A 22,206-nucleotide genomic window follows, 5' to 3' on the forward strand; every position below is an offset into this window, starting at 1 on the left:
ACTTTCGGAGTTTGCTGTATTCTTCTAATTAGACTGGGTTATGTGTTAGTGGCAAGAATGCCACAGAACTGTTGGTGTGTTTTTGTCAGTGTATGATATCAGGGGGAACATCATGCCGATAAGTTTTATTGATGGTGATGTTAACCTTGACCACTTGGTTAAGGTGATGTCTGCTGAGTTCCTCCACTGTAAAGTTACTGTTTCTCCCATTATAAATGGATCAATATTTGGGGAACATACTTGGAAACTATTGTATTGCAAATGTATTGTTTCTCCTCAAACTTACACTACTGATATTAATACCTGTTGGTGGATTTTTGCCTGCAACAGTTATTACTGTGGTCTTTGCCTAATGGTGATTTTGTCCAATAGACTGTTTCTCAATAAACCTTCACTCACTAGTTTTAGCATCCAGTGATGATTCTTGACCAGAACAGTTATTACTATGGTAACTGTCAAATAGTGATACACTAAATTCTCAATCTTGTTTCTTAATAAAGAGCATGAGTTTTTCAGGCACGTAAACTAGAACTGGTAAATTCCTATTGCCATCTTTGAATCTACTGATTCTATTTTATGTAGTCCTAGTGCTAGACTCTATTGATTATATTAGATTCTAACATTTCTATATGGTCACTGAAACCAAAGTTGCTTTGGGAAGACCTCAGAAGAATTATTAAGGTAATTCTATGGGACTATACCATATCTTTGGAATTTTGAAAGTAGTTTTCATTGTAATTGGGTGCTAGGCTAACAGTAGACCTTTCAGAGGGTTATTCAAGGTTATTCAGTGGCCCAGGCTTTTATATTGTGGGTTCCCTCTTCTAGGTCATATTAATTCTTGGCTGTATTCTCTGCATTTGGATGGCAGAAGAGAGAAGGAATTTGGAGAATCGCTTGGGAGGTTCTTGTGGCCAAGCTGGAAATGGCACATACCATCTCTGCTTGCATTCCATTGGCCAGGATTTGGGTACATGGTCATTCTAACTGCAAGGGAGGCTGGGAAATGTAGTTTATTTATATGTTCAAGAGGTAGAGGGAATGGTTTTGTTGAAACTTAGTAGTTTCTCTTGTAGTTTTGATTCTTGGACATTATCAGATGGCACTTTGAAGCCTCACGTTTGGCTCCGAGGTGGTTAATTAATGTGTTGTGTTGAATGCATCAATTACATAGGGACATCTGTGAGGTTAGGCCTCTGCCTAATTTATGAAAAGAAGGCTTCCTGGCTTTTTCATTCTAGTTGACTTTGCAGTAATCTTCCTATTTCCCCCGAGAGCTCTCCTACCCTTGAATACACTGTCTTGACAAATTTTTACTTCAATAAATTACTAAATCAAAGTGTTTTTCCACCTAAGTAGTATACCCACATTTTCAGAAAGAAGTCATAAATCACTCTTCAACCCCGAGTCAGCATTGAATAATCTGGAAGAGCTGAAGGAATCCGAAGCATTCCTAAGGTGGAGCTGTAGAACCAACATAAGGAGTAGAGAGAGAGCTTCTGGAAGAGAAGCCTCTCTCTTGCCTAATTTCTACCAGGAAAAAATGCCAAAGTCAAAACACAGAATCCTACCACCAGGGGACAAAATGAATTTTTATGACACTCCTGTTTAAAAGCTCATTTAACAACAGCATGACTAATGTATACTATAGTCAGAACCGAAATGCAGTCTTTTTGAATTTGTACGTCTTTCAAGTGAAATATCCCCACCACCATCCACATAGTAAGAAAATACTGGTCACTTCTACCACATATTGAAAGACGCAAAACATGGCGGGGGGGTAAACAGAAGGGGGAATGAACCACAAGAGACTGTAGACTCTGGGAAACAAACTGAAGGCTTTGGTGGGGGGGATGGGATAGGCTGGTGATGGGTATTAAGGAGGGCACGTATCGCATGGTGCACTGGGTGTTATACACAAGTAATGAATCATGGAACTTTACATCAGAAACTAGGGATGTACTGTGACTAACATAATATAATAAAAAATATTATTATAGAAAAAAAAAGAAAGAGGCAAAACCCCTACGTTTGAGCAATGAATATCTCTACTACTTATTAAAGAACATCATTAGAGAAACCTTTTGCCGGGAGGGGTGAGGTAAACCAATTGAAAGGAGAGTGGGAAAATTCTTACAACTTTTGATACTTCATTTTAAAGGAGTGATGTTCTCACAAGGAACTGCATAAGATTATGCCCTGAGAGCAACTTAAGAAAATTAATAAATCTAGCTCAGTATAGAGTTTTATCAGAAAATAATCATTCCAAATCCCATGTGATTGGTAAAATTAGCTGTTTGTGAATCAGAAGGATGTTAAGATAATGTGGCAGCGAAAATGTTTTCAGCTGAACATAATTCCCAATGATTGATCTTGGCTGCAAAGTTTTCTGACAGCAGAAATTTATGGCAAAGTTGGCACTGCCACCATCACTTTGCTGCACTGCTGTCTCCACTGTCTGTACAAGCAGAAACACACTGGGATACTGTGCTTTTCTCTTCTGAGGCATCCCAACGTCCAAGTATTATTAAAAAGAAGAAAGTGGGGCCTCTCTTCTTGTCTAATCTACATCTAGTTCTGTAATCGATGTGAAACGTGAGTTTTACAGTTGGGGGTCAACTGCCACATGTCCTCTCAGCTTCCACTGAGTCATGCCATCAAACTGCCCTTTCTCATTATTATTATTTATTGTTCCTTGAACTCAGCAAGCAAAAGGGGCTCATACAATAACTCTGGCAGTGCCAAAACAAACAGACATGCTCCTGCTCTCTGAGTTGCTTAGGGTTTAGAGACAGGAATGATACTGTGCAAAAGAAAAATGCAGAACAAATGCAGAATGGAGACTGTATATTTCCCCTTGTCCCATTTCTTGTGCCATTGACTCTACTCTCATTGATTCAATGAAGAAAAGCTTACTTGAAATATGTATCTCAATTTCTGAATGATAGTTTGAAAAACAGTGAGAAGATTTAGATATTTCAATGACTGTTATGAAAAAGTATTTTTAAAATTCCACAGATTTAGAAATTTTAGTTCTTGCAGAAAAATAATTCAAATTAATTTGGGGGATGATTCTTAAAAAAAGAGTACTACTTAATATTACTGTTAATGTAAGTGTAGGTATAGGGAAGAAATGTGGAGGACTGCAATCACTTGAGTATCACAACAGAATACTCTTAAATACTTGTTATTCATAGTTTTAAAATATTAAATGTTATAGTATGTGAACTTTGTATTGGAAACTTCCCCTGGAATGAATTGTAAAGATAAAACATTTTTATGCATAGAGGAAGGAGTCAGATCTTGCTAGAGACTGGAATGAATGAGTATCACATGAATGAATGAACGGATGAATGAATCCTTCTTGGTTGTTTTCCATCAAATCACTTTTCCTACCTTTATTTTTAAAAAATTATCTGCTATAGACTCCTCTCTTATCTTTTTCTAAAATACTTTGTGTATAAATTTGCCCATCTGGTGGACCTTTGCTATTGTTTTTCTGTGCAGTATCTCTTCTCTCTTCTGGTAACAACATTCATGTTCCCTGAAGACCTTTTATCCTCCACAGTCAGGTCATGTGGTTTGGGCAAAGTTGACTCCATCCCCATATCCCAGGGTGTTCATATGACCCAGGCATATCAGGGATGAACTCGTGACCCACATCTATCCAATCATAGTGAATCTCAGCACTTTTGCTGTTAATGTAGGACGTATGGAAGGCGGTATAGAGGGAAGCTGATATATATAGGAGATCTTGTCTGTCTGCTGGCCTAAGAAGGTGAGAAACTGTTCTAGAGCTGTTAAGTGCCATCTTGGATTATGGTGGCAGAGTCTGTTTTGAAAGGGGTCCACCAAGAAAGACACGATTCCTGAGTGAGTTCTGTGGACATTGTTTGAGTCTAGACATAATTGTTCCTGAAACCAGTTATGGGTATTGAGTCAATACAATTTTTAATTAGTCTTACAGCAGTCGAGTTGGGTTTGTTGTCAGTTTGTTAGGCTTTATATGAATTCATCTTCCCCCCAAACACTTCAGCATCTTTATTTCAGAGAATAACATAAGCTAGAATTATAGCATTGTTTCCTAGAAAGCTTTCTTTATTTCTGCAATCACTACTAGTTTTTTGGTATCTTCCTTGCTTATTCTTACGCAGAGTAAATGCTGCATAAATGTCTCCAAGCATTACTGTTTACATTATGAGAATAGAAGAACTTGTCAGCTATTCTTTAGGTTCTAACACTGTCGTTGCTAGGGCTATGGGTTAAATTGTGTCTCAGTGAAGTCTTTCCCTCATGACCGTGCTTTGGCTGAATCCTGTCTCCAGGGAGAGGAAATGTTTCTGTCATTCTCCCTCTTCCTGAGGAAGCATGTCTCCAGCCTTGCAAAGTCATCATGCCTGAAAAAATCACCACCAGGCTGTGTTGACACAACAGATCCCTCCCATGTTGCTAATTATGTTGTGTGCCCCCACCCCTTTAAAGCCACTCAACTCTGCAGTGTCCCCATCACTGAGTGATTGCCTTTCCTGGAACAAACACACCCAGTATGTACTTTAAATGCAATATCAGGAAAACTTCAAAAAAAAAAAAAAAAGAGAAAGGAGAGGTGCTGCTTTATGTTCTCTTATTTATAACAGGATAGCTTTTATTACTTCTTGACTTTATTTCTTGTTGGTTTGACTCACATTCAGGAGGTGATGGAGTATGGGGGCCCCATAGTTTCATACTGAATCTGGCTCCTCTGTTCATCAAGTGTATAATCTTGGGCAAATAACTTAAACTTCTTATTCTCTGTTTTCTTATAAAAAAATGTATTAACCATACATATCACATGATGTTGTCAGAATTGAGATAATACTCATAATGCATTTAGGATAGTCCCTTCTATGTAGAAAGCATTGAATTAAGGTCAGCTGCACCTTAGTGGCTGGATAGTTTCTCTCTATACTCCTACCCCTCAGCATTCTACCTTTTGGGTAACACTCTACGCCAGGCTAGACTGGTCACCTTCTTTGCTTATTATAATAGGCAACTCCTTCCGAAGTACAATTTGAGGCGCCTCCGAAAGGTTTTACTTTTACTTAAATGTTTATCCTTCTGCCTCTGCTGAAATTACCTTTACACCTCATCCTGTGTTTAATGTTGAAGGCCCCTATTAGAATGTAACAGCTTTGGCCCTTATATACTTTTAATTCATTTACTAATTTCCAGCAGAGATCAGATTCTGGAGGTTATGAGGAACAGGATGAGTCAGTGGAAGAAGACAGGCCAAAACTCAGTGCTGTTTTGTTTCTGATTCCAGGGCTTTGGGAGAGATAAGAATAAGGTGTTTAAAGGAGAGGACCTTCTGGCCAACCAGACAACCAGGGTCAGCTGGTGAGCAGCAAGTGTCAGATGTCAAAGGTAAGGGCTCTTACCATCTCTTTGTTGGATGTTGCAGTCGGGAGCTCACAGCTGATGCCCAAGCTGGATGGCATAAAGGTACTCTAGGTAGCAGCTGGAAGTCAGTCAGGAGAATAAAAACTTACCTAATTTGAAAAGAGAGGAGATTAAAACAGGGAATTGAACACACAGTTGATGGAAGATCTGAGATGCCAAATAGAAGCTGGTGAAGAAATGCACCAGCAAAATCAGGATGCCATTATCATCCCTGAAGCTAGAAGTACAAGGTACTTCTAGATACAGATGGTATCTCTGAGACTGGGTGCTGAGGCCACCTAGCAAAAGCTAGAGCCCCAGTGGGCCTCTCTCGCAGAAACCAAAACCATGGAGAAGGCACAGTTGCTGCCTGAGACACTACCTACAAAAGAGAAAGATGGGGAAAATACCCTGCCCTCTTCCTTTATTCTGTCCTGTAGCCTCCTGCAGAGTCTCCCATTGGGTGAAAATGGCTGAAGCTAGATAGTACAGGAGCCTGGAGAACAGAGGCTGCAGGCCTTTCCTCAATGATACACAGAGCAAATCAGGAGATGGGGCTAAGATTGACTTAAGAACAATGAAATTATGGACACTTTACTTACATTTTCTATGGTCAAATCAGGTGGCACCGAGGAATTAGAATTGTCAAAAGGTCTTTACGTTTGCCATGCTCATCTGGGATTTTGTTTTGGTTTTTAGGTCTGGACTTAGTTGTAGAATATTATTCACCTAGTTTTTCTCAAAGGGTAGAATCTTTGCATTAGAAACAGCTGTACTGCTTGTTCAACATGCTGATTCCTGGGCCTCACACCAGATCTTCTAAATGTATTTCCCTTATTGTGGTATCCACTGGTTTGCCTACTTCTCTCAATGTTATAATTAAGATTTGTGTTCATAAAGCTTTTTCGAATTCAAAATTAGGACAGCCACTCCTTGAACAAACTTTGCTTCATTTCTTTTTCCTCCTGAATAATGGGTGATGCTGTCCTTAAGAACTTCTAGTCTATTGGCCTGTTCAATATCCACCCGAAGGTTCTGCCCAGGACTTAGATCACTGATGAGAAATGTCTCTTGTCCAGAGATTGATGGTTTAACTCAAGAGAAGGGCAACAAATTCTCAAGCATGTTAACAAATCTCCCATCCCAGGAAAAGGGTTGCATAATTGAAAAAGTTAGAAATAGAAACCAGAGGAATTCCTTGGTGCAAGAGGTCAGTGAGATAGATTCCCCAGCTGGATTGCAGAGCATGCTGCTCAGTGGCCTCGGGAAGCCATTCTGGGTATTTGAAGTCATTTGCCTTGTATTTCCTGCAATGTTGCTGTAAATGATTTGGTTTTCACTGTTATAACTTTTGATGCACATGTAATGAACACAGGCCTGAACACAGATGGCATGGGTTAAGTATTCCTTTGGTGCACGAGCTAAGACTTGCATCTTCTCTAACCCTGTTTTCCATCTTCAAATTGGGAATAGCTGCTGTGCTTCCCTTACAGAGTAGTTGGAAGAATTACCTATATTAATTTATAAGGATTTATTTATTGAGTTCCTCTTGTGTACTGAGTCTCATGTTAGAACTATAAAGACAACATTCTTGTTTTAAAGGACATTATAGCTTCTTAAAGAGAATATGTGTGTGAAAATAGTCTGTATTTTGCAATGCCCTATTAAGTTAAAAGCTGTTATTTAAAGTGTTGTAGAAAAAATAATTTGCTACAGCTTGGTTGAGATAGCTATCAGTTTCCTACTTATGGGATCTGCAAAAGAGATTTGGAATGTCAGTGACTTAAACTTGAGGACCTCTAGAAGGGAGTCAATGATGCTTAGGGTGCTAAAGACAGGTCTAAGTCCTCACTAGTGGGAGAAGGAAGAAAATGTGAGTAAGAGAAGGATGATTAAAAGACAACAAATTTAGGGACGCCTGAGCTAAGTGTCTGACTCTTGATCTCAGCTCAGGTCTTGATCTCAGCGTTGCGAGTTCAAGCCCCACATTGGGCTCCATGGAGCCTACTTAAAAATAAAAATAAAATAAAATAAAAAATAAGACAATAAATTCAAAAAGACTGGAATGAAATACAAAGAGGAGCAATGCATAGCTGCTAATGTCTGCTACAGTTACCCCTCAAGACAGCTCTCTGTTGTTCAAAGAGTGATTCCAACGGAGTATTCTTACTTTGGCTCATATGAGAAAGTTTGGCAAGAAAAAGAGAATTGGATGGAAGGTCATTGTGTGGGCTTTGAATGAAGTTTATGCCACTCTTTAGCTGTGTGACTGGCCAAAGCTATGATCCTGTTCCTCAGTTGTGAAATGGGAAAAATGATCGTTTCCCAGACTCACAGAGTTGCTGGAAGGTAACCTCAAAGCTGCCAAATATGTAAAGTGCTTATTGATACATTGGCAGCTTCTCATTCAGTCCAGGTTTGCTTTCTTTTCCTACTGTGTCATTCTGGCCTGGGTTGCTTTCTGGTCTAAGTTTTGGAGCTGGAGACCGATTGCTGTGCTATACTGAATGGAAAGTGTCCTGCCCAGGGGATCTTTGCAAGATAAGAAGGAGTTATCATACTATAAGGAGAATTTACCCACAACCCTTGAAGCGGTGTCAGACCTATTTTCATAAGTTAAGGTGGCAGCATGGTGGGTGGCCTGTCAAAATCTCTATCATCAAGGGCAGAAATCTCTTGATTTTCATGTAGAAGATGATTTGGGGAAAGGAAAGAAAGGTAATCAGGTTTTCTCTACTACTTTGTAGGATCTTCAGAAGTTTACTTATCAGTCTTAGATTGGATGGACTTAAAGTTACCAGAGGAGAATTGTAGTAGATTATACTGAATCAGATGCATCCTGGTATTAGAAAGCAATTTTTAAAAATATAAACTTTTTATAAGAAGTAACAAGCGTTAGCGAGGATGAGGAGAAAAAGGAACATCCGGGCACACTTGATGGGAATGTAAATTGGTGCAGCCACTGTGGAAAACCGTATGGATTTTCCTCAAAAAATTAAAAATAGAAATGATCCAGTCATTCCACAACTGGGTATTTACCCAAAGAAAATGAAAACACTAATTTGAAAAGATATATGTACCCTTCTGTTTATTATTATCATTTACAATAGCCAAGATATGGAAGCAACCTAAGTGTTCACCAATAGATGAATGGATAAAGATATATACACATGCATGTGTACAATGGAATATTATTCAGCTATGAAAAGGATGAGATCTTGCCATTTGTGACAACATGGATGGACCTAGAGGGTATTATGCTAAGAGGAATAATTCAAAGAAAGACAAATACCATATAATTTCACTTCTATGTGGAATCTAAAAATCAAAAGAAACAAGAAAAGCAGAAATATACCCATAATTACAGAGAACAAACTGCTGGCTGCCAGAGTGGGGCAATGGGAAAAATGGGTGAAGAGTTGTAGGAGGTACAAGTTTCCAGTTATAGAATGAATAAGTTATAGCATAGGTACATGAATGGTATAGCATGAATGAATGAGAAAACGGTACAGCATAGGGAATATAGTCAGTGGTATTGTATAGTATTTTATGGTGACAGATGGTAGTTACACTTATGGTGAGCATAGTGTAACATATGGAGTTGTAGAATCATTATGTTGTACACCTGGAAATAATGTACTAGGATGTGTCAACTATACCTCAAATTAAAAAAAAATATGTAGGGGCACCTGGGTGGCTTAGTTAGTTAAGCATCTGACTTAAGCTCACGTCATGATCTCAGGGTCCTCCGATCAAGATCTGTGTGGGGCTCCATGATCAGCGGGGAGTCTACTTATCCCTCTGCATCTTACCCCACTTGTGCCCTCTCTCTCTTTTTCTCAAATAAATAACTAAAATCTTAAAAAATAAAAAAGATTAAAGTGTAACTCATATATAGAAAAGTCAATGTGGTGTAAGTACACAGGTTGATGAATTTTCAAAAACTAAATACACTCATGCAACCCATGCAACCAATACTCAGATTAAGAAACATTACCCCAGACCTTCTATAGGTTCCCCTCCAGTTACTACCATCCTTTCCCCCCAAAGACAACCGCTATCCTGACTTCTGGCACTGTAGACAAATTTTGCCTGTGTATGACATAAATGGAATCACATAGGATGTAGTCTTTTGTGTCTGATTTCACTCACTTAACATGTTTGTGAAGTAGAGTCATATGTGTGCTTTGAAATTTATTCATTCTGATTACTCTTTAGTATTCCATTGTATAAATTAATTTATTTATTGATCCAAATGTTATGAAGATTTTAGTTATTCTTTGTTTTGGTCATTATGAATAGTGCTGCAATGAACATCTTTGCACAAGTCTGTGGTGGTGAATATATGCACGCATCTTGCTGGAGCGTAACTATTGGGTTTTCAGGTATACAAGCATTCATCTTTAGCAAATACTGCTGAACAGTTTTCCAGCATGGCTGTACCATTACACACCAACCAGCAGTGTATGAGAGGTCCAGTTCCTCCACACCCTTTCCAAAACTTAATTTTGATTGTGGCTTTATTTTAGCCATTTTCATTGTTATGCAAACAAACAAACAAACAAACAAAAAACAAACCCTAAATCTTAAAATCAGTACATAACTCCCCATATCTCAATAGTGATATTTCATTGTACACTAAGGAAACTATTCTTTTATGGGAGTTATCTCCACATAATGACTGGTTTAACCTATATATAGATGATTTGAATCAATTTAGATTAACTCTAAGGGCAGCTGCATCTGGGTGAATATTGTATATTTAAATACTGGAAACATTCTAGGTTTGTTTTTGCTACATACCATAAAATTTCTTTTCAGGGCAGGCTCAACCTGGAAATTCTTTTCCCATTAAGAGTGGGCAGTATAAATCTGTTTAGCTGCCAGAATGGAGAACATGTGCATATATTTTGGAGCGAGAAAGAGCTTGAGACTCATAGAGGCCTTACAACAGAGTCTATAATATTGCAGTATCTGAGATGACATTCCCTGACTTAGTACTAGTGGTTGGAATTTTATAGCAAATATTGGAAGAACCAAAACCTTAAATTGTAGCATTGGTTGCATATACAAAGAACAGTAGCAAGAACCCTGGATATACAGTTAGTGGTTGTGTGTGTATGTGTATATAAAACATGAACTTCAAGAGTTGCAGCTATTTCTCGGTGATATTAAAAAGTGAATATAAAGAATTGATCATTCTCGTGAAACAGGTAGTGAGTGAAACAGAATGAACAAATAAAAAGAATGATCAAAGAAAATAGTGTTCAAACTACCCCAGGACAATGATATTTCTCTTAGGTATGGAGCACTAGCAATTCTAGGAATTTGCGATTGAGATATTGGGTAGTAAGTAATATCCAAGTTATGATTATTTTTATCACATTATGTTACACTTAATTTCAAGTTTCCTGAAACATCACTTCTCTGTGAGAACTAAGGAAATAACTAAATTTCACTGTCACTGTATCAGTTTTCTATTGCCACAGTAATGTTGTGTAACAATAACAAAACCCAGTCACATGCAGCAATATACATTTAGTTAGCTTATAGAGTTTGTGGGGTTCAGATGACTGCACTGGACTTGGCAGATTCTGCTGGATTATTTCTGTCTGTGGTCATATTTGGCTTAGCTTGTTACTCTGGTGGTCTTGGCTGGGCTTGTGTACATATATGGGGGTTGGCTTATCTAGCATTTATTTAGTTCACAAAACTATGGGTTAGCTGGGTGGTTCTTCTGCAGCAAATTTAGTGAGTTAAAGCAGTATACATTTATTATCTCACAATTTCTGTGGGTTACGAATCTCAGTATGACTTAGCTGGGTTTTCTACCTTGGGGTCTCACCAGACTGCAGTCATAGTGCTGGTTAGGCTGTGCTTTCATCAGGAGGTTTGATTGGGGAAGGGTATACTTTACATTCACTCATTCTATTGGCAGAATTCAGTTCTTTTCAGCTGTAGGAGTGAGGCCCTTAGTTCCTAAAGATCTCTCTTTTGTTTTTTCTGCCACATGGCCTCTCCACATTTCAAGTATTTATGTTTCCTTCTTTAAGGCCAACAGGAAGGCAAGAGTGACTCTACTGAGATGGAGTCTTGTATGACTAACATAATCATAGGACTGACATCCTGTCATCTTTGCCATATTCTGTTGGTTAGAAGCAAATCAGAGGTCCACCCACACTCAAGGGGATAGAATTACATAAAGCTATGAATTCCAGACAGTGGGAATCATTGGTTGTCACCTTAGGGTCTGTCTGCCTCAGCTGGCTTTGCCTACATGTCTTGGGGTCAGCTGACTGCCGGCAGATCTAGGGTGGCATGTTCACATGACAAAGGTAAAGATACAGGAGTGGGAATGATTTTTAGCCCTCTGCTTGCATCCCATTTGCCAAACAAGTCACATGGCCCAAAGATGGAGTGGGTGGGGGCACTACCTTTACCTGGTAAAGGATGTGGAGACAGAAAGTGTAAAGAATTGGGGCCACGGACACCATATTTACTTCATCTGCATAGTCCCAAGAATTCAGCCCTATGTAAATCTCATCCTTCTCTTCCTCCAGCCAGCATTTCAGGAAGAGTCAGGTGTTCCAGTTGGTGTTTCACAAACGCTTATAATCTGGGCTCTTTCTCCTGCTGTGGCATACCCTCTAGACTATCTCCTGCCTGCAAATTCTCATGTAGATGGGAATTTACATGACCCCCAGCTATCACCTTTATGAGAACACAAATACCTGAGCAAATGTGCTTTTTCCAAAACTCTTTAAGCTAACTAACTTTTCTGTTTTCTACCAGAAGAGGGGAGAGTATTACCCAATCTTATTCCTTGTCTCAGAGAATCATTCATGAAATTAGTTTCTGACCATTGCCCCTCTCTTTTCAGAAGTGAGGCCAAACTTATTTGACTTCCCCACTTACCCCACCACATGTTCAGATAGTTGTAGAACTTACTAACCACAATGTGTTCTTTTCTGACTTAAGGAATGCTCCAGGGGGTACCTGGGTGACTCAGTTGGTTGGGCATCTGCCTTTGGCTCAGGTCATGATCCCAAGGTCCTGGGATCGAGCCCCACGTCAGGCTCTCTGCTCAACGGGGAACCTGCTTCTCCCTCTCTCACTCCCCCTGCTTGTGCACTTACTCTCTCTTTCTCTGTCAAATAAAGAAAATCTTAAAAAAAAAAAATAAAGAATGCTTCAGGACTTGTTACAAGCTTATGCCTCTCAACACTGGCTGCACATTAGAGTTACCTGGGGAGCTTTTAAAAATACCAATGACCAAGACACACCCAAGAACAATCTCTGGGAGTTAGTTCCAGAGATCTGCATTTTAAAGCTCCACCAGATGATTTTGATTGTGCAGCTAAGATGAGAACTCCTATTTATAGATAAACATGTAGACCAGGGTGTCTCAAGTAATACATATACTTAAGATTTTGGAGCTCAGTGCAGGTAGAAGAGTATATTCCTATTTGACTGTGGTAAAAAGCATTATCTCCTTCAAGGGCTTTTTCATGAGAAGTTTTTTTCTGCCTCTATATGTTAGGATTCTCTATATATTAGGAATTTATATATATTAGGAATCCTCTGTATATTAGGAATCACATTTACTTTGAAGTATCTTCTCATCCAGCACACAGGTACCACAGATGAGAAAAACAAAAGTCCAGAGAGATTTATTTGCTCGCCCAAGTTCATATGACTAATTAAAGCACAGCTAGGACTGGGTCATGAATCTTCTTTTTCCTTTTCCAACTTATTTTCAAAACAGGGACTTAAAAGTTTTGGTAGTAACAAGTTGGGTTCTATAATCTTCCCAATATACATAAAACTATCCACAGTTTCTGTTGTTGACCAAACAGAAGCAGGTCCTTCAGAAGTTAATGGAAAATTCTAGAAAAACAAATTACGTAGAGCTTTCTAGGATGAAACTCCAAAGGCTATCTAATGCCCTTGGTCCCAAAGCTGTCTTTCAGATCATTCTAAAGATTAAACATCTAGTTTTAAAGGGTACACTGGAGTGTCTCAGTGTGCTATTTATTATTGAAAACTTTGGTTGTCTTTATTCTAATTTAGACATACATCTGTTTTGGGGACATAAAGAAATAGATGGCATTATTAGAAGTCTTTGTGTGTATTTAATGTTTTAAAGATAGTTTCTTGAAATAGGTTATGGATATACATTTGATATCTATACTTAAAGTTGTTAAGTTTTGAGAAAAGGAAAAATTCAAGTCTGTTCTAAGTACTTACTGCTCTTTGTGCTATGTGTAATACAGTAGAGTAAATACTAAAACTGTGAATCCTAGACTGTAATGTGCACCAGGATCACCTGGAGGGCTTATGAAAATAGACTCCTAGTCCAACACTCAGTTTTTTAATCAGTAGGTCTACAGTGGTGTAGTAACCATGTCTTCTATTTTCTATATTCTGATGCTTTGACATCTGGGCTTTTGCTGACCCTGGAGGGATTGTACCTTCTGGTGTCAGCCACTCCCTAGAAATAGTAAACAATTCACCCATGAGCTTGCTTTTCAAATGCAAACCACTCAATCCAAAGCCCAAGTGCTATCATTTTATCTACTTTCCCAAATCGTCCCAGAGTTAGGTACCAGACAATTAGAGACATTTCCTATGTTCTAGAGCCTGCTGAAATTATTCAAACTAGCAAATACCAAACTTGTTTATCTCACCTTTCCAGTTCCTCACAGCAGAAACCAAAATAAAAGTTCTTGCCCTCCCTGCCCACCCCCACTTTGTCTCCTGACTGACCCTGGTGTCTCCCATGTCATCCTGCCCCCTCCTCTTATGATCTGTGAATATAACAAAGTATCTTTCCAATGGCAATGATCTCCAAATCTGTTGGATTTACCATACCTAAATAATAATCAAACCTACATTAAAAACAAGTGGGGGATAAGAATTTGCATCTCTAACATGTTTTCAGGGGATACATTTTGAGAACCACTTTTCCCAAAACATTTGAAAGTTATCATGTTTATGTCTGTTAGTGGGGGATAGAGAGTAAGGGGTAGAAGCTGATGGAGGGGTCCTGTGGGGACATACAGAGAATGGAGAGTTTTGTAAAAGCTGTTTCATCCACTTAATCATTACACTTCTGTACTTATTAAATCATTTTATTTCTAGTTGAGTCCTCCTATAAGAGCTGTGTTATTATTTTTATACCCTAATACTATGGTCTTCATTGAATTACTTGTAGAATACAGAAATGGTTTAAGAGCATTGGTTTTAAGTCCAGGAGTGTTTCTGACACTGAGTTATGTGACCTTGGGAAATTCACTTCATATCCCTGAGCCTTAGTTTCTTTTAATATGTCAGTAATAATAATACCTACCTCATAGGGTTAATGTAGGACTAAATGAGCTAAATGCCAAGAAAGTGCTTAGTTCATCTTATGGCATGTAGTTAGATTTCAAAATGCAAGTTGTTACTGAAGTTATTTTGGGGATAAAATACAGGATTGTAATCAATTTCATTGTCCTGCCCTTTAAATAATACAATTTTATGCCTGGAGTTTTGAATTAAGAACAATGGTGTATGATCAAAGGAATCTAAAAATAAATTTCACTACATTTGTTGTTCCATAAAGTAGAAAACCAGAATCCCCGGATGAAACTCCCTGAGATTGTTCTATAAGTGATAAAGCTACAACTGATATGATCTTATCCCAAGATTTTATGTCAGAAGAAAGTCGTTGTTTCCCAGGATATGCTTTAGTCTCACTCCTTCTTTTGGCAGGGCCAGTGGTACAATGATGCATGGTGTAATTTCTCCACATGTGGCCACATGGTCAGAGTAGTGGCTGTGCAAAAACGGCCACTTCCAACCCAGCATGTCTGCTGTGTGCCTCACTTTTGAGTCATGACACTTCCTTTCACAGACAAGCTTTCACTTGTAGGCACTTTGAGGTGCTCAAGCAGGAAGGAGGAAATGACTGTTTCTTTTTTTATGTCCATCACCAACATAAGTGACATATATACTTCGATTATAGTATCCTTTTTATTTATGCGGACCAAATCAGTAGGGACAAATATTTAAATTTCCCGATATCCAGCAGTGTGAAGATTAAATTTGTTCATTGTGCATTTATAGTGTATCTTTTGCACCTATGTAATACAACATAAGGTACATAATATATTCTCTCTGAGCTGAAGGTACTGACAATTTGGCTCAAGAAAAAAGATTTTATGTTTTAGTGGGAAAGAAAAGCTGAGAAAGAATATTTTAATAGAGTTGATTGAGTGTGTTGAACAGTGATTGGGTAACTGTGAATAGTGTTAGAGTTGTAGATAGTGTTAGGGACATGAAGCGTAACCAATATTTCCCAAAGTTTAAGGCAGTGTTCTTAAAATTGTGATCTGTAGGTCACAACCAGCATTTTTGAAAAATTAAACAAAAAGTATTAGAGTGCATCATGCTTAGTAAAGGTAAGTATTTATGTATAGGTGTGTGTGCATGTGTGTGAATGCACAGTTTGTGACGTACAGCCCATTTCTTCAGTGGATCATGGCTGAAAAAAATTTATGAAAAACACTGATGTAGGTATTTGAAATTATTTTTTTTTTAAGACACTGACATAGAGCCAAATAACTTTGGATCCCATGGGGAGATTTTTTTTTTCAATCTCTTTCATTTCTTCTGATTAGGTAGACAATCTCCATCTGCCACTAATGCATCTCCATCAGCTCGTATCTCCTGTGAGTCTTCCTTTTAAAGGAAGAGAAGCAGGCCTCAGGCTCAGAGTCTAGGGTAGGAAGCATTTCTGTTTATGTTCTATTGGAGCTTCTTGTATACTTCTGTTTCCATGTTTCTACTTCCATATTTTTCCACAAGGATTTGTTATTTTTTCTTTGACTTGCTTAAAGCAAAAAAAAATGTTGTGAAGAAAATATTAAGTAGTTTATCTATGGCAAATAATGCTGAAGGAGGTGTGAGATTGGCTGGGGGGCTTGGGAACCATTTTGATGTCTTTGGCTACAGCACCGTCCCTGGGGTTCAGAGCCATCTGGTAGACTTGCCCTTGGCAGGCACGATTGGAGCCTTCTTCATAAAACTGATTAGGCTGGTTGCCATGGGCATTCCCAGACTTCCCAGGTGTTGCAGGTGACAGCTGCATTTCCCCCACAGAAATGAAGAAAACATAGGTAACTTTGTCCCAGGAAGTACCCTGTGCTGGCCTCCCACTGCTAATACCTATCACTGTGCTAGCATTTTCATCAGAGACGATGTCTTGGGTCTGAGAAGTACTAATTTTTTCTTAGATTTGCCATATCATCTAGAGTATGTATGTGTGTGTGTGTATATATATATAAATATATATATGTATATATATGTATAATATATATTATATATGTGTATGTATTTATATACACACACACATACATATATATGTACATTTTTCTTACACTTAAGCATTGCCTCGGCAGGAAAAAAAACACCAGCTGGATAGGAAAATCAAATTGGATGATGATACAGACCCCACTAAGGACAGATGATGAAGCTCACATGCCTATTTTCAGTGGCCACCCTGAGAGCTGGCTGTACTTCCTGGCCAGGTCATGATGGAAAATTATTTTGGGCCTTTGTGTGCAGGGAAACCTGAGAAAACCAAGTGTGGTCTGAGACCTGAAGTCCAACTGGCCTTGCTGTCCTTTCTCTGAGTAAAGAGCCTAAAAATAAAACAGAGACAACAAGTGTTAACACAGGCATCAGTTCTCTTTTCTGGTACAGATAACACGCCTTTTAATGGAAGGGAAGTAGGCCAGAAGGTAAATTGAGAGTTGCCTTTGTCTTGTCCTAGATTTTTCTGTATCAACACCAGGGCTTATTTTCTCTTTCTTTCAATTAGCTTGGCACAGTCTGTTTTGTGATTCCTTCTCCCACCTCCAGGGGTGAGAGCCTGTAGGGCTGCTAAAGTGCCATCTGCATCTTCAGTGAACTGACCACTTCATCATGGAACTCAGTGCCTTCCCCTGTGGGCGCAAGTTATACCCTCTACTGGGGTAGGAATCCTATTGTCCCTTTCTGTGTTAAGACTCAACTTGTGCCCCAAACCATTATGAATTTTCTTTCTTCTTTCTTTCTGGATCCTTTTATGAGTGATATCATTTGGGAGGCAATACTATGATCCTGATGGAAGACAGCTTTGTGAAAGGAGGTTGCAGATTTTGAGGGAAAGCCCACATTTCTGCCCATATGGCTTTGGCTGTACTTATCTGCTAGAGTACAGAGGAAATACAGACAGAATGAATTGCCCAGCGATTTATGCCTTTGGCAAGTTGTTCCAGGGGCTTCAGAGAAACAGGAGAGAGGACCAAAGGGCTCTGCATTTCATTTTAAAAATAGCCAGCCTTGGGCTCCTCCTCTTCCTGCTCCTGTCTCCACTTCTCACAGGGAGAGCTTTTGAAAGGGATTCCCCTCCCCCATTTTACCCCCTCCCCCATCCCTCCTTTTTCCCACTGTATCTCTGACGCCAGTTCATTTGAATGGCAAGATTTTTTTGAGCTAGGATAAGTGAGATACAGGAAATCACTATTGAAAGACTTCTTTATGCTTGTTGTCATCATCACCTTAGTATGAAGGACAACCAAAGGGTCCAGTGACGAAAGCAGAGGCCTGGGCCAGCAAGGACATTTAAGGAGCCAGAGGTAATAGAAACAGAACTGACCATCCACAGAAGTCAAAAGCCATAGCTGAGGTGGTGAACTTCACTTGCTTGGGCCACATTGGTGGGACTTCAGATCACACCCTGAAATCCAGATTTCTTTAGGTGTTTTATTGTGCTGCTAATAACAATCAGGGTCAGGGGCAATCCAAAAGAGCAAACTACTACTCCGCCCACCCCCTGAAGTACTTGATGCTTTGTGCACCTGGATGGCCAGGATTACATGGTGACCAAATGGCAATCAATATCTTACTAATTTTGAGTTGATTGCACTCTGCTATAGCTGAGCTGAAACCCTGGATGATTTTGCTTATACTGAGGATTACGGACATTCAGTTTTTGGTTGCCAAAGTGGGTATAGAGGCTCCTTTCTTACCTACCCACGAGTCAAAATGTTTAGATGGCTTAAGGCTCTGTAGAACTGAATGAGGTAATTAATAGTTTCCTGTTATTCAAGCGCTTATGCTGCATATATTTAGATTACTGGTTCTCAAAATATGGTCTCTAAACCAGCAGCAAGAGTTATCAGGATCATCTAGGAACTTGTTAGAAATGCAATTTCTGAGGTTACAGTCCAGAACTTTGAAATTAGAAATTCTGGAGGTGAGAACTGTGGTTTACAAGTCCCTCTAGGTGATTCTGATGCAGCGTTGAGAACCTCTCATTTTAAATAACCCAGAGAGCCAGCACTATTTCCTTGTTTTAGACTTGATGGTAAGACTGCTAAGAATAAAGAAATACATCCTATCAGATGGCACAAGTAATTTTTCTAAAGCTCACAACTTTTATGGAATGTCTCTCATACAGGAATTAGATGGAATTAAATATAAATATGGCCATGGAATTGCATCCGCTCTCAAAGGATTACCTTGAAATAAATGTACAGAAGTTGAATTTTTTCCTTTCTTACTGTTCATTATAAGGTTGGAGAAATTTTTTTTTTTTTTAAAGATTTTATTTATTTATTTGACAGAGGTAGAGACAGCCAGCGAGAGAGGGAACACAAGCAGGGGGAGTGGGAGAGGAAGAAACAGGCTCATAGCAGAGGAGCCTGATGTGGGGCTCGATCCCATAACGCCGGGATCACGCCCTGAGCCGAAGGCAGACGCTTTAACCGCTGTGCCACCCAGGCGCCCCATGGAGAAATGTTTTTTTTTTTTTTTTTTTTTTTTTTAAGATTTTATTTATTTATTCGACAGGATAGAGACAGCCAGCGAGAGAGGGAACACAAGCAGGGGGAGTGGGAGAGGAAGAAGCAGGCTCATAGCGGAGGAGCCTGATGTGGGGCTCGATCCCATAACGCCGGGATCACGCCCTGAGCCGAAGGCAGACGCTTAACCGCTGTGCCACCCAGGCACCCCTGGAGAAATGTTTTTTGACTGGATAAACGAACTTGTCTCAGAAGGTCAGAAAGTGGCAATATAGAATTCAGAAAAATGCTTTAAAATTTTTTCTCAGGAAAAAAGTGATCATTTTCTGATTGCAGAACTCTTAATATTAAATAGATGCCATCAGTTCATGTTTTTATGTTTGGTAATAAATCACAGCTCAGTTAATAGAGCACCCTGGAATGAGAAAAATTTTCTTCTTTTCAGAGTTTCTCAGAGGAATAATATAATGTTTTCCCCTTGCCCAGCCACCTTTCCCTAATATTTCATGTCTGGTTCTTAGAAAGAAATAGGATGATTTGAATGAAAAAAGAAGGGCAGATTCTAAATTCCAAGGTAAAACTGAGTGAAACACATTTACTGAAACGTGAAACCTAGGATGCTTAGGCATTTTATGATGTAAATCTTATGGTAACATACTCAACATTTTTGTTTTTTTAATTATTGAGATCTACCAGTACCTGCCCCTGTGGAAGAGAGTAGTCCTGCTGCACGTTTGTTGATGTGTGGTTCATTAACCTTAAATTTCTATGCCCCTCCCTTTTTTTTACTAACCTCAAATTTCAAATCAAGCAGAAGTGAGAGAAATCTGGAAGACACCAAGTTGTAGAAAGCAGGACCACAGAATATAATGGACTTTAGCTTTGTACATCAAGAGCTGTCTCCATGTAGGGCATCTTTCTGAAATCAGTCATGTATTTGCAATACCAACACTTGCTAACCTTTCCAGGGAAGAACATAAGTGAATGCATGCTTTGGGTGGCCTTATAAATCCATCTTTGCCCTGTCGACCCTCCCACTTCAAACAGTTGAATTTCACTAGAAATACACGTTTTCGTAGTTTTCAGACATTGTGAGGGAAACAAAAATTATTTTAGAACTTTCTTGATGCATAAATGACACTTATATCCATTCTTTCCTGTGTTAAGGAAACAAATACACAAAATATTTGACAATTTTTTCTTCTTAATAGAATTATGCTGTGGCTAAAACTGCTTTTGGAAACTATTTTCCACATTGCTTCATTTGATCATTGGATTTTCTAAACAGCAAAGGTTGCTACACTTGTGTTTCCTGTGTTGAGAATTCAGTAGAGACTAAATAAATATGCCATCTCCTGATTTTCCAAGTCATTTCTAGAACTTGACTTTTTTTTTTTTTTTATCTCCCATGTTTCTGAAGGAGATTTGCTAATATAATCTGGAATTTGCACTTTCAGGCCTGAAAGAAACCTTAGTTCTCATATCATGTAGCTCTGTGATTTATAGATGAGGAAACTAAAGGATAGAAATGTTAATTGAAAGTCATACAGGGACTCATGAGAAAAAAATATCATAGGACCTGGGACCCACAAATCTCCGTTTTAGTCTGTTCCCATTATGGCCACTCCTATGAACAATCAAGCACCAAATAAAGCAATGTCATTTCTGATTTCTTTTTTATTTACTTAAGCTTCTTTGCCTGCTCCTACGAATACATATACCACAGAAGGACATTTTTAAGACCTGAGCACCTGAGAACATGACTTTCTCATTTTTTGGTTTTGTAGATTATTTGACAGTGGCTGGCCTTGAGAAAATCCTTAGCAGAAAAGACATTTTTTATGTTACTTGAGAGATAACTTTGCTTTTGGTCTAGTATTATTTCTTTTCCTTTATTATCATAAAATTTTATGTTTATTTTCAAATGTACTTTTACAAGGAGAGAGAATATTCTGTTGATCTGCCATAACCCAACCCATGTCCAACAATTTAATCTTTTCCTTTCCTTCTTTTTTTTTTTCTGAATTATTTTAAAGCAAATTCCAGACGTCATTTCATTCCACCCCTACATTCCTCTCAGCACACATCTCTAAAGAGTTATGGGTATTTTGCTACATAAACCTAATGCTATTATCACACCTAAAAATTATAATTACAAGGTCATCAAATATCCAGTCACTATTACAATTTCCATGATTGTCTCAAAAAATATTTTTCAGGTTGTCTTTTTCCATTATTCAAATGTATGGCTATAGGTTCAGGATTCTAGCAAACATTGAAAATTAAAATAAGAAAGAAAGCTGAAGTAAACTTACTTAGTAAGAAGGGTTTTCCCAAATTCTCACAGCTCTAATCTGGATACCATTCAGTGTGACAGGCTTCTCACTGGGTTCCCACAGCTGGTTAGTGTTTTGAATTCCAGCTCCATGAACTCATATCAGGCTACATGGGCTAATGCTCAGCGCCCAACCTCGTGCTGATATCTCTGATGACAGAGTAATGGAGCAACCACGGGCACTGTCTGCCTCTTACTAAATGCACTGTCATCTGTGTTATTCTTCCATCTCTACGGGGAGCGAGTGACTCTAATGCCTCTTGGAAGCATTTAAGCCATTATGGAGGCAAAAGTAATGCCATTCAGGCATCTTTTGCTGAAAGACCAATAAAATAACCTGCTACATTGTGAAGAAGCTTCTGGATCTTCAGGGTCACGTAAGGCTTGTTTAGATGCACACCTCTTCATGTTCAAGTTTCTGCTTCTATGTTGAGTTTTGAGAAAAACTCTTTTACTATTTTACTCTTGTATAAATGTCTGGGAAGATGGAGTACATTTTCAGGGAGCCCCACAATGAGAGGATGATGGGGGCACAGAGGACTCAGAACTGTTGAAAGCCACCCCTGCTTGCAACCTGTGCTGTGGCTGCCACAGTCCACTGCCCTCACAAGGACAGAGCATCTG

At 38.8% G+C, this 22,206-nt stretch overlaps 1 long non-coding RNA gene across 2 annotated transcripts in view; it reads right to left on the reverse strand.

Annotated features, from left to right (window-relative positions):
- The window catches only part of LOC123001278 (uncharacterized), a 167,851-nt gene extending 146,111 nt beyond the window's left edge, over nt 1–21,740 (reverse strand). The window contains exons 1-3 of one of the 2 annotated variants that reach the window (XR_008959402.1): nt 21,563–21,729; nt 16,911–17,102; nt 5,418–5,528 (exon numbers count right to left, since the gene is read on the reverse strand). This is a non-coding gene — a long non-coding RNA (uncharacterized LOC123001278). Of the gene's footprint in view, nt 1–5,417; nt 5,529–16,910; nt 17,103–21,562 lie in introns of both variants that reach the window. The other variant, XR_006409959.3, reaches the window with a different exon arrangement.
- Between the last annotated feature and the right edge of the window lie 466 nt (nt 21,741–22,206).

The sequence above is a fragment of the Ursus arctos genome, unplaced genomic scaffold (assembly GCF_023065955.2).
Source record: "Ursus arctos isolate Adak ecotype North America unplaced genomic scaffold, UrsArc2.0 scaffold_16, whole genome shotgun sequence".
Classification (NCBI taxonomy): domain Eukaryota; kingdom Metazoa; phylum Chordata; class Mammalia; order Carnivora; family Ursidae; genus Ursus; species Ursus arctos.